This window comes from Dromiciops gliroides, chromosome 2 (assembly GCF_019393635.1).
Source record: "Dromiciops gliroides isolate mDroGli1 chromosome 2, mDroGli1.pri, whole genome shotgun sequence".
Taxonomy (NCBI): Eukaryota; Metazoa; Chordata; class Mammalia; order Microbiotheria; family Microbiotheriidae; genus Dromiciops; species Dromiciops gliroides.
Window position 1 is genome coordinate 60,788,154 of NC_057862.1, and position 13,079 is coordinate 60,801,232.

The 13,079-nt window shown below is 44.2% G+C and overlaps 1 protein-coding gene across 2 annotated transcripts in view; it reads right to left on the reverse strand.

Moving 5' to 3' along the window:
- ZCCHC24 (zinc finger CCHC-type containing 24) overlaps positions 1 to 13,079 on the reverse strand; it is a 159,416-nt gene that overhangs the window by 57,253 nt on the left and 89,084 nt on the right. The window lies entirely within an intron of this gene.

A 13,079-nucleotide genomic window follows, 5' to 3' on the forward strand; every position in this document is an offset into this window, starting at 1 on the left:
TGTTTCTTCACTTGTAAAGTGAGGTTGTAATAGATCATTTCTAGAGCTAATTCTGGTTGTAAGATTCTAGGATTCAATGGGGGCTGAAGTTCAAGGGATAGCTATTTTCACTCCCTACCTGATCCTAGCATGGCCAGAGGCAATAATGAATGGTGGAGGAAACACTGGGGCTGGAGTCTAAGAATCTGGCCCATTCTCAGCTCTGTTATTGGTTGATTACATGTATCTTGGTTATATGTCTGTTATTGATTACGTGTGTCTTGGTTAAAGGAAGCAAGATGGCACAGTGGATAGAGTGCTGGGTTTGGAGTCAACAAGACTCATCTTCTTGAGTTTGAATCTGACCTCAGACACTTACTGCATGTGTGACCTTGGGCAAGTCACTTGACCCTGTTTGCCTCAGTTTCTACATCTGCAAAATGAACTGGAGAAAGAAATGGCAAAACCACTCCAGTATCTCTTCTAAGAAAACCCTAAATGGAGTCATGAAGAGTTGGACACAACTGAACAACAACAAAATAATCTTGGTTAAGTCTCAACCTCTTTGGTCCTCAGCTTGTTCATCCATGAAATGAGGGCTTTGAACTAGACTTCTAAATTCCTTTTCATCTTTAAATCCTGTGATCCTAAAGGAAGATGATGTTTTAACACCTTACTTTGCTGAAGTGATAGAAAGATAGTCTAGGCATAAGATGAAACTGTTAGGTGGTGCTGTGGATAGAGTCCTGGGCATGGAGTCAGGGAGACCTGGGTTCAAATCCAGCATCAGATACTAGCTTGTAGGACCTTGGACAAGTCATTTACCTCCTGTTTGTCTTGGTTTCCTCATCTGTAAAATGGGGATAATAATTCCTTTAAGGATTGCTGTGAGGATAAAATGAGACAGTATTTGTATGTGTTTGGGGTCGAACTTGAATTCTAATCTTCCTGGCTCCAAGGCCAGTGACTCTATTTGATGTACCAGTGGTGTCCAATTCAAATAGAAATGGGGGCCACTAAGCAATACATAAAGGTCCCTAAAGGTCACATGTTGACTTGGAAAACCACACAATCTTTACTCAAATAGGAACTAACTACATTTTAATTTGGGCCAAATTTGGGAGTGCTGTGGGCCATGTGTTTGACAGCTCTGCATTATGCCATGTTGGCCTGTCTAAGCATTGGGGATAAAATAATAAAAACAAAACAAGCTCCTTCTCTTAAGGAGCTCACAAATGACAGAGCAAATAAAATAGAATCAAAAGAACAATGTACAAACTGGTTCCAACTATGCAAGTAATACTAGTAACAAAATCCAGAAAATATATAGAAAATGGCTGGTGTGTGTGTGTGTGGGGGGGGAAGAAATAGAAGAATGTCAATATTCCTCTGTTAATTTGAATATTCTTGCTAAATTTTCAATAGAAATTTATAATTTTATATATGATTTTTGCTTTTATTTGTTTTTATTTATGTGTCTTAACATTTGTATTTTGGGGTTTGTTTATAATCATTTTTAAAATTTAAAAGCCAAAAATCAGAATCAAATGGTGTGAAATTGTAACGATTAAAGCTGACCCCAGAAGAAGGCATATGAAAATGAGTCTCTCTCGCTTTGCATGGTGGGGGACTATAAGTGTGGAGTGCTATATATAACGTTGGTATCTGTAGATGGGTTGGTTAGATTTTGCTGAACTGTGTTCTCTTTTCTCTTTTGTTATATATAAAGGGATGACTCTCTGGAAGGGGAAGCACGAGGCATAGATATATTGGGAAATGTAGGTGATATAAGAACGAAAGATAGTGATAAAGATTTTTTTTTCTTTTCAAGTTTGGGACAATGGAGAAGAATCTGCATGGGCAAGAGAAAGAGGAAAAAGAGTCCATTTGTTCTTGGGAAGCCTTCATCCCAAGAGAACAGAGATGATCGTGAGAATCTTTCCATTTAATTCAATTCAACAGACATTTATTAGATACCTACTGTATATACAAAACACTATAATAGGCAATGGGCATGCAAAGTTTTTTTGTTTTTTTTTAAATGGCACGGTCCCTTCCCTAAAGAAACTTACATTCTACTTCCCTTAATAATAGCTCACATTTCTATCGCAAACCTATTGTAAATGCTTCTATGGCAAAATTGTCTTTGTGAGCTTGAAGGTTTGCAAAGCGCTTTCTCTTGACACCACTGCAAAACAAGCGCTCTAGGTATTAACACCTGAATTTTACAAATGAGAAAGAAGCTCAGCACAATGAAAGGTCCCATGGGGTCCTAAGAATCAGGACCAGGATTCAGTCTTAGATTCCCTGACAGTCCAGGTTTGTACTCTCTCCACTCAGGGCCCGGTTACCGAGTAGTACAGGAGGCACCAAGTGATACAAGCAGTTCCAGAGTTTTAGCTCAGCAGAGGTTAGCCGGCTATGTTTCTTTGGTGGGAGAGGGTTAGAAGGCTTAAGAGGAGAGAAGAATCTTGTGTGGAGCTGAGAAAGTGTTTTGAAAATGTTCTGAGGCTGCTCTTTTCCGTCCTTCTTTCCACTAAGGAAGCTGATTTTTCTGTGGCTTTCTGTCCACTCCTCCCAGCCCTGATTCCAGAAGATTAGGGAGAAAGCAGGAAGAAGGGGGAAGGTGGAAGAGGTCAGAGCAGCCCAGGAACCAGTAGAGAGACTAATAGTAGGCCACAGAGGTCTGGGAGCAGGGCTGGGAGATTTGGGCGAGGTGGTGGGTTGGTGGGGGGTTAGTGAGGGATGTTGTCAGGCAGACTCACGGATGAGAAACAGATGGAATATTTGGGAAGGGTTCAGAGTCTCAGGGTATGGGGTGGAAGAACAACAATAAAAAAAGACTCTGGGGAGCTCAGAGGGAGGAGGGGAGGAGGAAGGGCCATGGAGAATGTTGGAGAAGGACAGAGGAAGGAAGGAAGGTGGAGAAAACCTGATAGGAGGAGAATCAGGCTTTGGAGAAACTGGAGGATTAGGTAGAAGCACTCTGACAGAAGTGAGAGAAGAAAAAAGGAAGGGATGGGGGCAGTTAGGTGTTGTAGTGTCTAAAGCACCAGCTCTGAGGATTCAGGAAGACCTGAGTTCAAATCTGGCCCCAAACACTTGACACTTACTAGTTGTGTGACCCTGGGCAAGTCACTTAACCCTCATTCTTCCAAAAAAAAAAGAAAGAAAGAAAAGAAAAAGAAAGAAAAAAGGAAGGGATGAGAGGAAGAGAGGAGGAAGGAAGGAAATTTCTTCCTGAAAAAATATGGGAATATGGAAGAAAACCAAATGTACTCATTTTCTGAGCTGTGTCAGCAAAGATCTCACTTCTTCCTAGAGGACTTGGCCAAATGGAAGTTGGCCAAGTTGGGTTTCTGACCCTCAACAAGGACCCACTGTTCTCTCCTCTCCTCTTTCCCCTCTTACCCCAGTACTACCTTGCTAAATTCCAAGAGAAGCCCATTAAATATGATTTAGAATTCTTTTGCCCCACCTATCTGTCTTCTTAGGATCCATCTGGGTAAGAGGACCACTACAATTATCTGAGGAAAGTGACTAAAATGGCCAGAGCCCTTAACCCACTGATTCTACTGATAGGCATATATGCTAAGGAGAGTAATAACAAAAAGGAAGAACCAACATACACCAGAATATTTATGGTATCACTGTTTGAAGAAACGACAACCTAGAAACAAAGTAGATGCTCATTGGTTGAGGAGTGGCTAATGAGTTATGACACATAACTGAGATGTTTTGTTTTTTTTTTAAACAGGGCAGTGAGGGTTAAGTGACTTGCCCAGGGTCACACAGCTAGTGCCAAGTGTCTGAGGCTGGATTTGAACTCAGTTCCTCCTGAATCCAAGACCAGAGCTTTATCTACTGTGCCACCTAGCTGCCCCCATAACTGAGATGTTTAAAAAAAGGATGAATGTGATGAGTATAGAGAAACCTGGAAAGATTCATGCTACGTGATGCACAGTGAAGTAAGCACATCCAGGAAGATAATGTACACAATGACTAAAAACAATGAAATGGATAGAATCCAAACAACAGAACAAATTAAATTGAAATGCTTCAAAATTATAATAACCAATCTTGGTTTCAAATAAGAACCCTGAAAAGGCAACCCTTTTTTTCTCCAGAGGTGGGAGACTAGGGGTGTGGAAAACTTCATATACTGTCCTACTTTTTCCATATGTTGATTAGTTTTGCTCAACTGTTTTTTCCCTCTTTTTTATTGCTGGTTATAAGAAAATGCTATCTCTGGAAAGGGGAGAGAGGAATTGATTGGGATAGGTTATGGGAAAACATTATCACTAAAAGTAATTCTTGAAAAAAGAAGATCCTTCCTGTTTTTGAAGAATTGAAGTAAATGCTGAAGAGAGTTGCAAATGAATTACCCTGTGATTTCTGAGGAGGAGGAGGTCATGACTGACTGAGGCATCAGGGAGAGGCTACTTGGAAGAGGCTACATTTGAACTTAGCTTTAAAGGATGGGTGGGGGGGGTGGAGAGGGGAGGTGATAAGGGAAACCTCCATTTTCTTTCTCTGGTCCTTGGTTTCTTCATCTAAGAAGTGATGAGGTTGAACTACATGCTCTCTCAGGTCCCTTATAAATAGCTCCCATGATCCTTTGCATAAGGGAAGAGGTAGAGACAGAGAACTTTGGGGCATGTACAGAGAATAATGAGTAGTCCAGTTTGACTGGAGCATGGGGTCAGTGGTGGAAAGTAGTGTGAGCCAAGACTGAAAAGCTGGGTGAAGGTACCTTGTGTAGTTCCTTGAATTCAGGCAAAAGGGGATGGAACTTGACTAGGTAGGCAGTAGAGAACTATGGAGGATTTTTGAGCAGAGAAGTGGCATGATGAGATATCTGCATGTGAGAGATAAGTGTGGCAGCAGGGTTAAGGACAGTTTGAAGAGAGTAGAGGGTGTTCTAGCCTCACAACTCAGCACTCAACACACTAATCAGGAATCCATGGAGAGCAGGAACTAGGCACATATCTGTGGGGTTGGCAGACTAAGGGAAATTAAACAAATAGTATATCTTTAGCAAGTTTTTCCCTGTGCCTGATTGTGTTGGGAAAGGAAGGAAGGAAGGAAGGAAGGAAGGAAGGAAGGAAGGAAGGAAGGAAGGAAGGAAGGAAGGAAGGAAGGAAGGAAGGAAGATAGAAAGGAGGAAGAAAGGAAGGAAGGAGGGAGGGAAGGAAGGAAAGGAAGAAAGGAAGAATGAGAAAAATGAGAAAGAAAGAAAGAAGGAAGGAAGGAAGGAAAGCAGGAAAAGATAGAAAGAAAAGAAGGAAGAAAGGAAAGAAAGAAAAGAAATAAAAGGAAAGAAGGAACAAAAGAAAGAAAGGAAGGAAGGAAGGAAGGAAGGAAGAAAGAAAGAAAGAAAGAAAGAAAGAAAGAAAGAAAGAAAGAAAGAAAGAAAGAAAGAAAGAAAGAAAGAAAGAAAGAAAGAAAGAAAGAAAGAAAGAAAGAGAAAGTCAATGGCAAGGACCTTTAGGGATCATACACCCAACCCACTCACTTAACAAGCACCAAAAAAGAGGCCCAGAGAAGGGAAATGCTTTTGCCCAACGTCTGATGGCTATTGATGGGTGGCAAAGGCAGAATTCTGATCAGGCTTTTTAATCTCAAGCCCCATCAAATGTCAGATTGTGTAGTATTGAACAGAATCCCTGTAGGAGATCAAAGGAAGGAGAGACCAGTGTGGACTACAGTAAACAAGGAAGTTTTCATGGAGAGAGTGGGATTTGAGGTAGGTTCCAAACTGTGGTGAGGAGCTAGATTGGGGGGGGGGGGAAGAGAAGGCATTTGTGGTGGAGGGATCACAAGCAAAGCTGTGGTGGTGGGAATTAGTACTGTCCATGCAGATGCTAGCGAGGAGAGTGACTTAAGACCCCAGCCAAGATACCAGTGAGGAGAATCTCTTTCAAATTTACTATCTCATTAGATTCTCAGGGTGGGGACCTGCAAGATAGGAAGGGCAGGAACTATTAGTCCTATTTTATAGAGGAAAGTGAGGCCCAATATATAAAGTGACTTGCTTGTTGCTCAAGAAGTGTATTAATTGCCAAGCTGGTACAACTCATTTTTTCTGATTTCTGGTGTTCCACCCACTATTATACCTTCTCCTAAGCCTGACCCTCCCGCCCCCCACATTTCTCACAATTCTGAGACCAGAGTAAAGAGAAGGAAGAGAACCCAGTATCTGTTCCTACATATCTGTATGTCTTCCCCCTCCCTCCCTCCCTTCTAAGACCTCTATGCTGGACCAGACTCTAGAGAGCACAGTGGCTTTGGGCATCCCAAGGGTAAGGGCAGAAGGAATGGCGGAGAGGAGAATGGGGGTAGGGTGCAGCTAGCTCATGTCCTGGGGGAGCTTCTTTTCCTCCAAGCGACATTGTGTGGCTGCCTCTGACCCTCTCAGAGGAGGGATGACACTGAGGTGGAGGGGGGAGACGGAAGGGGGACTGTGTTTGTTTGGTCTCTAGAGCTAGTTCCTGGAATAACCCAGCATGCATAGTTTTTGCCTGTAAATGACGCCAGTGGAGAAAGGAGAAGGCATTTTTGTCTCCAACAAAGGGTTCTTTCCCCCACAAACCCTCCCACTTGCTGCCTCCCAGAAACACATGGTCTTTTCTTGCAAGATGTGAGCATGAAAAGGGTGGTAAGAGAGGCCTCCATGGGCAACTCAGGCTCCTGACTCTGAGCGACTCGCCCAAGGCCACACAACATATCAGTGGCAGAGCTGGACTAAGAAGGAGCCCAGGCTCTTTCCACGGAGCCGCATCATGGGAACTGGGTCTCTCTCATAAGGCAGCAGCACGTGGGGAAGTCCAAGCCATTTTCCCCCTCAATGCCATCTGGACCACATGGCATGGGGGAGGCCTGATTTCATGTGCATGACTGCTTCCTGATTGGATTCTGGGGTGGTCATAGTCATGGCGGAGACAGGCTGAGAAGCCTAGAGGGCTGAAGGCAAGGAATCAGCTAAAGCTGGCCCCTGTGCCCCATCATCTCCTTTCACTCGGTAACCTCCCTACTCATATGACAACTCTTGTTCCTCTAGGTCAATGGGGCACAACAGAAAATTGGAATGGGAATGGTGAGTGCTGAGACATTGGGCTGATGCTGCTATCAGCCGTGTGACCTTGAGCAAGTCCCAGCACTCACCCTCTATAAAAGAGGGATAATAATCCCTACCTTGTGGGGTTATTATGAGGCCCAGTAACAACAAGGACCCATGCTTCTCCAGTGCTTCAGAGCTTGCAATGGGCTTTCTCAACATGGAAAAACCAGATTCTTGGACAGCTTGCCAAGTGCATTCTCCACTACACCAAGAAAGGGTTTCGGTTTGGTTTGTTTTTAAACAGCAAAGCAAATGCAAAGGGGGTGATTCTTATGATCTCTGGGCAGGAGCAAAGCTCCAGCATGTGCCTGGAAAGTTCCTAGCCTACTTCTTTCATCTAGTCTTCCCATCAGCAAAGGGTAAAAGGAGGAGATGCAGCCAAGAGATTTCTTTCCCCTCCTCTTTTTCAAAGTCCTCTCCCTTCTTCTTCCATTTACACTGAATTTCTCTGGCACATTAATGGTGATTTGCAGGTTGTCCCTCCACTAGAATGTGGGTTCCTTGGGGGCAGCTAGGTGGCACAATGGATAAAGCACTGGCCCTGGATTCAGGAGGACCTGAGTTCAAATCCAGCCTCAGACACTTAATACTTACTAGCTGTGTGACCCTGGGCAAGTCACTTAACCCTCATTGCCCCACGCCAAAAAAAGGGGGTACAGAGCCAGGGCACTAGCCAGTCTCTTTAGATTGTGAGCTCCCTGAGGGCAGACACTTTCTCTTGCCTCTTTTTGTTTCCCTGATGCTTGGTACAGTGCCTGGTGCATGATAAGTGCTTAATAAATATTTACTGACCGGCTAAGAGTCAGGAGGCAACATCATCTGGGGTATGGGCAGGGTCACTGCACTCGGAGGTTGAGGGGCATCAAAGGAAAGCTAGCCTAATTCAATAATGGAAAGAGTCCTGAGCTGCTTGTCAGCATACCTAATTTCCAGTCCCAGCTTTCCCATTAACTCTGTGGGAAACTGGATAAGTCACCTCCCCTTTCTGAGCCTCGGTTTACTCAAACGTAAAGTGAAAGAAATGAAATTGAGGGTCCTAAGGCCTTTTCCAACTCCAACATTGCAGGATCTAACCTTGAGGTCGGATACCTGTCAAAAAAATTCAACTACGGGGGAGATGCTTGGTTGTATCGCTTTCTGCATCCCACTAGGGGGAGTACTGTATCCTCTCCAAACTCTGGAAAACTAAATGGAATTGCTTTTGCAATGCCTCTGTGGATCTCAAAGTACTTTGGGGGTCCATTTTCCAGATGGGGAAATTGAGCCACAATGGCCCCGCATCCTGAGTGGGTTGTTCAATAGCCCACACTAGGGTCAATTCCAAGAAAAGGAGCATGCCTTGAACTACGTTTAGGGAGGGGAACACCACCACCAAAAATGGAGCTCACATTTATAAAGCACTTTATAATTTACAAAGCACTTTGCTCACAATAATCTTGTAAAGTGGGTTAGGACCAGTGTAGGAGTCCATCAGTAAGGATACTTCTCCCACCTAGGGAAGATCAGCAAGTATTCTGAAATGAGAGCTGCCTGAGGCACTGAGAGTGACTAGCCCAGGTTCACACAGCCAATCCATGTCAGAGGTAGGACTGGAGCCCAGGCTGTCCTAACTCCAAGGGTGGTTGTCTCTTCACTATTCCAAGCTGGGAAGTACAAGTGTTATTCTTTTTTTGGGGGGGGGGTTGGGCAGTGAGGGTTAAGTGACCTGCCCAAGGTCACACAGTTAGTAAATGTCAAGTGTCTGAGGCTAGATTTGAACTCAGGTCCTCCTGACTCCAGAGCCAGTGCTCTATCCACTGTGCCACCTAGCTGTCCTTTTTTTTTTTTTTTTACATTAGGAGAAACTGAGACTCACATAGGTTAAGTGACTTGCTCACAGTAAGTGGTGGATCCAGGCAAAGTGGTGCCAGATCTGGCATTCTTTCTACTCTACCATGCTGCCTCTGAAAGAACTAGAGAAGTTCCCATGTGCTCCTCCCCCCAGAGGACAGGACAGAAAGGGGCAGAATAAGGAGGCTTGGTGGAGTTAGGCCAGAAGACCCGGGTCCAAGTTCAGATTCTGCAGCTTGGGCAAGTTCCTGAATTTCTCCAGCCTCTGTTTAGAGCCAAGTTAGCTTCCTTGCTGCTGACCCAAACTCCCCTCAGTGTCCACCAGAATGAGTTGAATGAGGAGCTCCAGCCTGGTGGGGAGAGCCAGGCAGAGTCTGGAGACCTCTTTCTCTCTCACCCACCGTCTAAGCCTTTGCCCAAGCCCCACCTTGTGAGCCAGGGTCACACAGGTTCTAAGTTGGCAGAACTGGCATTTGACCTTAGTTCCTTTGCCTTTACTCCACCCTGTTACAGTTAGTAGGAATTCAACCCAGAACGCAGAACTCAAACCCAGGCATTCGGATTCTAAGACCCAGTGTCCTTAGTGCTACTTATTGTCTTGAGTGCGGGTGGGGCTTCTCCGAGGTGCTCCGCATCAGGTGAGCTCTTGCGGATTGAGAAGATGGCTCGTCCCTCTTGTCCCTGCTTCCCCGCTCCTTGTCAACCATCCCCCCTCCCCCAGAAGCAGATGCGGCAGGAGGGGCTGACCTGGCCAGAGAGCTCCAGGCGGTTAGACCTGCCCCAGCCCCCAAGGAAGCAAAACTGGGCCAGTTCTTCCCAGAGACCACTGCCAGGCAGTCATTGCTTCCAGCTGGAAAGCTCTCTCTAACTGTAGCTATTAAGAAACAAGGAGAGGAAATAAAGACCAGATGGGGTCCCTTTATTCTCTCCTCCCCCCCCCCCTGCACTGCCCCTCTTCCCTCCATCTTATTTCCCAGCCCTGCTGCCCTCCAAGCAGTTTCCAGCTTCCTTAGTTTAGCCCTGGGACAAGCACTGTGGCCGGCTCCAGTCAGAAGACCAGCAAGCTCGTCACTTCATAAAACACCAGACTGAGTCAAAAGATCTGGGTTCTAGTCTTGTCTCTGGCACCTTAAATAAGTTACTTCTCTCTGTGCCTCAGTCTCTCCATTTGTAAAAGGAGGGTACTGGCTTAGAGCCCCTTCCTGATCTAACATTCTATGTTGTGATAGGATTCTTCTCCCTACCAAAGGTCTGTAGTCATCTAGAGCTGAACCAGCCTGCAGAGGAAGACGGAGCCTTCTAGAGTGACCCTTGTGATGGTAATAGGATCTTTTCTGTAAGATGCAGGAGATCCACTGTAGGACTCAACTCTGCCTCCTCCATGAAGCTTTTCCAGATTAACCTCAACTAGCTCTAGAAGCAACCTCAGGATTTGGGTCTGGGGCTTTACTAAGTTGGGAGGAGTTCTCTCTTAGCTAGGCTGGTCCTCTGATGATAGATAAAACTTATTACCTATATTTTTCCTAAGACACACAGGCTTGGGGGCCCATAGAAGTTATCTTGGCCAACCCTCTCTTCTTATAGATGAGGAAATTGAGGCCTAGAGATGCTAAATAATACAGGTTGGGTAGGGAGTAAGTAGCAGAACCAGTATTTGGACCCAGTTCCTGAGCTTCCCAAACTAGCTTTCATTCCATTTCACCAGACTGACTCTAGGATAGGGGCTGTTAACCTTTTTGGGTTTCATGGTCTCCTTGTTAAGTCTGGGGAAGCTTTTGGACAGATCCCTTCTCAGAATCATGTTTTTAAATGTGCCAAATAAAATTCGTAGAATTGCAAAGGGAACCAAAGGTTAGTGAAAATAAAGATGTCATTCCCCATCCCCCCCAATCCAAGCTCTCAGATCCTCCCAGCCCCAAGATCTATCCATAGACCCCATACCCCTGCTCTGGAGGATGTTGTATTGATAGGTACAAACTTGCCCCCGCCCCTGCCCTTGGGTGGCTTCCCTGACATGGGCCAGGATGCACACTTTTTTTCTGTGACCCCTCATCCTGCTCCTTCCATCCCCCCCTCCTGCCTTTTCCTTTTAAATCCCCACTTGGCTTTCCATAACCTCTTGGGGCCAGGCTGGACTCTAGCCCAGATACCTCTTCCTGTTTTAAATAAACACATTCCCCTATCAAAGAGATGTGAAAACCCAGTCAGAGACCCAGCTCTGCGGGAGGACACTGGTCCCCCTGCTTTCTTTTCCTCACCTCCCAACACTGAGCAGCAACAGGGCACAAGCGTGAGCCGCCTTTCATCTTCAGGGGCCAATTCCCTGGGGGCCAGGGTCAGACTGAAAGCTAAGTCTCATTATAGCTAACCGATCTCCTAAGATACTAGCCAGGCCTTAGCCACCCCTCAAGAAGGTGGGGCAAAAATTTATTATCCCCATTTACTTAATGAGTGAAGAAGGGACCAGTGTCCCAAGTCACATAACACATGCTGGTGACAAGACCAGGTCTACATCCAGGGATTTTGTGACTCTTTCTACTAGACCCCATTGGGTAGATGATTAGTAGATGATTGATCATCTAGATGGCTCTGAAATCCCTCTGGGATTTGCCTGGGGAAGACCATTCGAATCAGATTTTATCTGATGCAAGATGGTAGAGGAAAGAACTACTACACTAGAGGGCACAAAACCCAAATTCCAGTTTTCATATCAGTTTTTTGTTTGTTTGTTTGTTTTTGGTGAGGCAATTGGGGTTAAGTGACTTGTCCAGAGTCACACAGCTAGTAAGTGTTAAGTGTCTGAGGCCAGACCTGAACTCAGGTCCTCCTGACTCCAGGGCCAGTGCTCTATCCACTGCGCCACCCAGCTGCCCCTTCATATTAGTTTTTTTTTTTTTAATAAACATTTTTATTTAAAGTAAAAAAAATATAGGTGGGAAGTAGCAGTACAGAACTAGAAACAATGGGTCCAAATTTTGGAGAGCAGATCCATCTGTTGTAAAGAAAATTATATACATTGTAGTAACATGGCAAAATGGGATCCTTTGGAAAGCAGTAGGTTCCCAATCACTAAAGGTCTTCCAAAAGAGCTAAATTATCACTTCTTTGGGTTTTTTAATTTAATGCTACATTTAAAAAGCAGATAATTTCCATATGTAAATCAAAACATGCAAAAAATAGGACTGTATATGAAATTGTGAATTCTATCTCATACCAGTTGCTCTAAGTATAATTTTAAAGTTCTGCTTGTCATGTATTTGATCTTCCCTTGAGTGAATCTGAAATATTACAACTCCTTAAGACTATTATTACTAACAAAAACTCCCATTAACCTTACTTTCTTCCTCCCAAATCCTCCCTCCACAATGGGGAAGTGGAGGTTAACCCACACTACGGCCACGTCTAAAAATATTCCTTTTTCCATCTGTTGTCCACACCTTCTGTATGAAAAAGGGTAATGTTTAAAGCATTTTCAGGTCTCCTGGAGGCTTGATTTTTTGTATTCATTAGTTTCAGAATTGTTTTCTCTTTATCTTGCCCTTATACTGGTTTAATTTCTTCTGACTCTGCTTATTTCACTTTGTATCAATCAGTTCATACATACTACCCAGGATTTGATGAAGTCACCTCTCATCATTTCCTTATAATGAAACAATATTTGTTGAACCATTTTCCCAATTATCTAAGGCTCTCTAATAAAAGACCTTAGTTATCACTTAACTTTTAATCCCTACATTAGGATAAGGACATGTTTTTATGATGACTCTTACCTCCCCAGTATTTTCACCTTCTTAATGAAGTGCACCCTATTCTCACCATTAACCTTAGTTTTACATACTTCTACACCAAAAATTTTTACATCTATGATCAAGTTCCTTTGTGTATTTATATACACCTCTCATGTACCCCAATTATGTGACATAAAAAGGTTCACCTTTCCTTTCTATTATGTTTTTTTTTACCTGCTCTTGGTCTTATCACTCTTCAAACCCTTAAACTAGAACTAGTCCACCCCCCTCCCCCCAACATCCTCTGAAGACATTAAGTTTCTAAAGCCCTACCAAAAGTTTCTTCCTCCCCCATCCCCATTAAAATGTTAGCACTAAACTGATTCAACCATTCTGGAGAGCAATTTGGAACTATGCCCCAA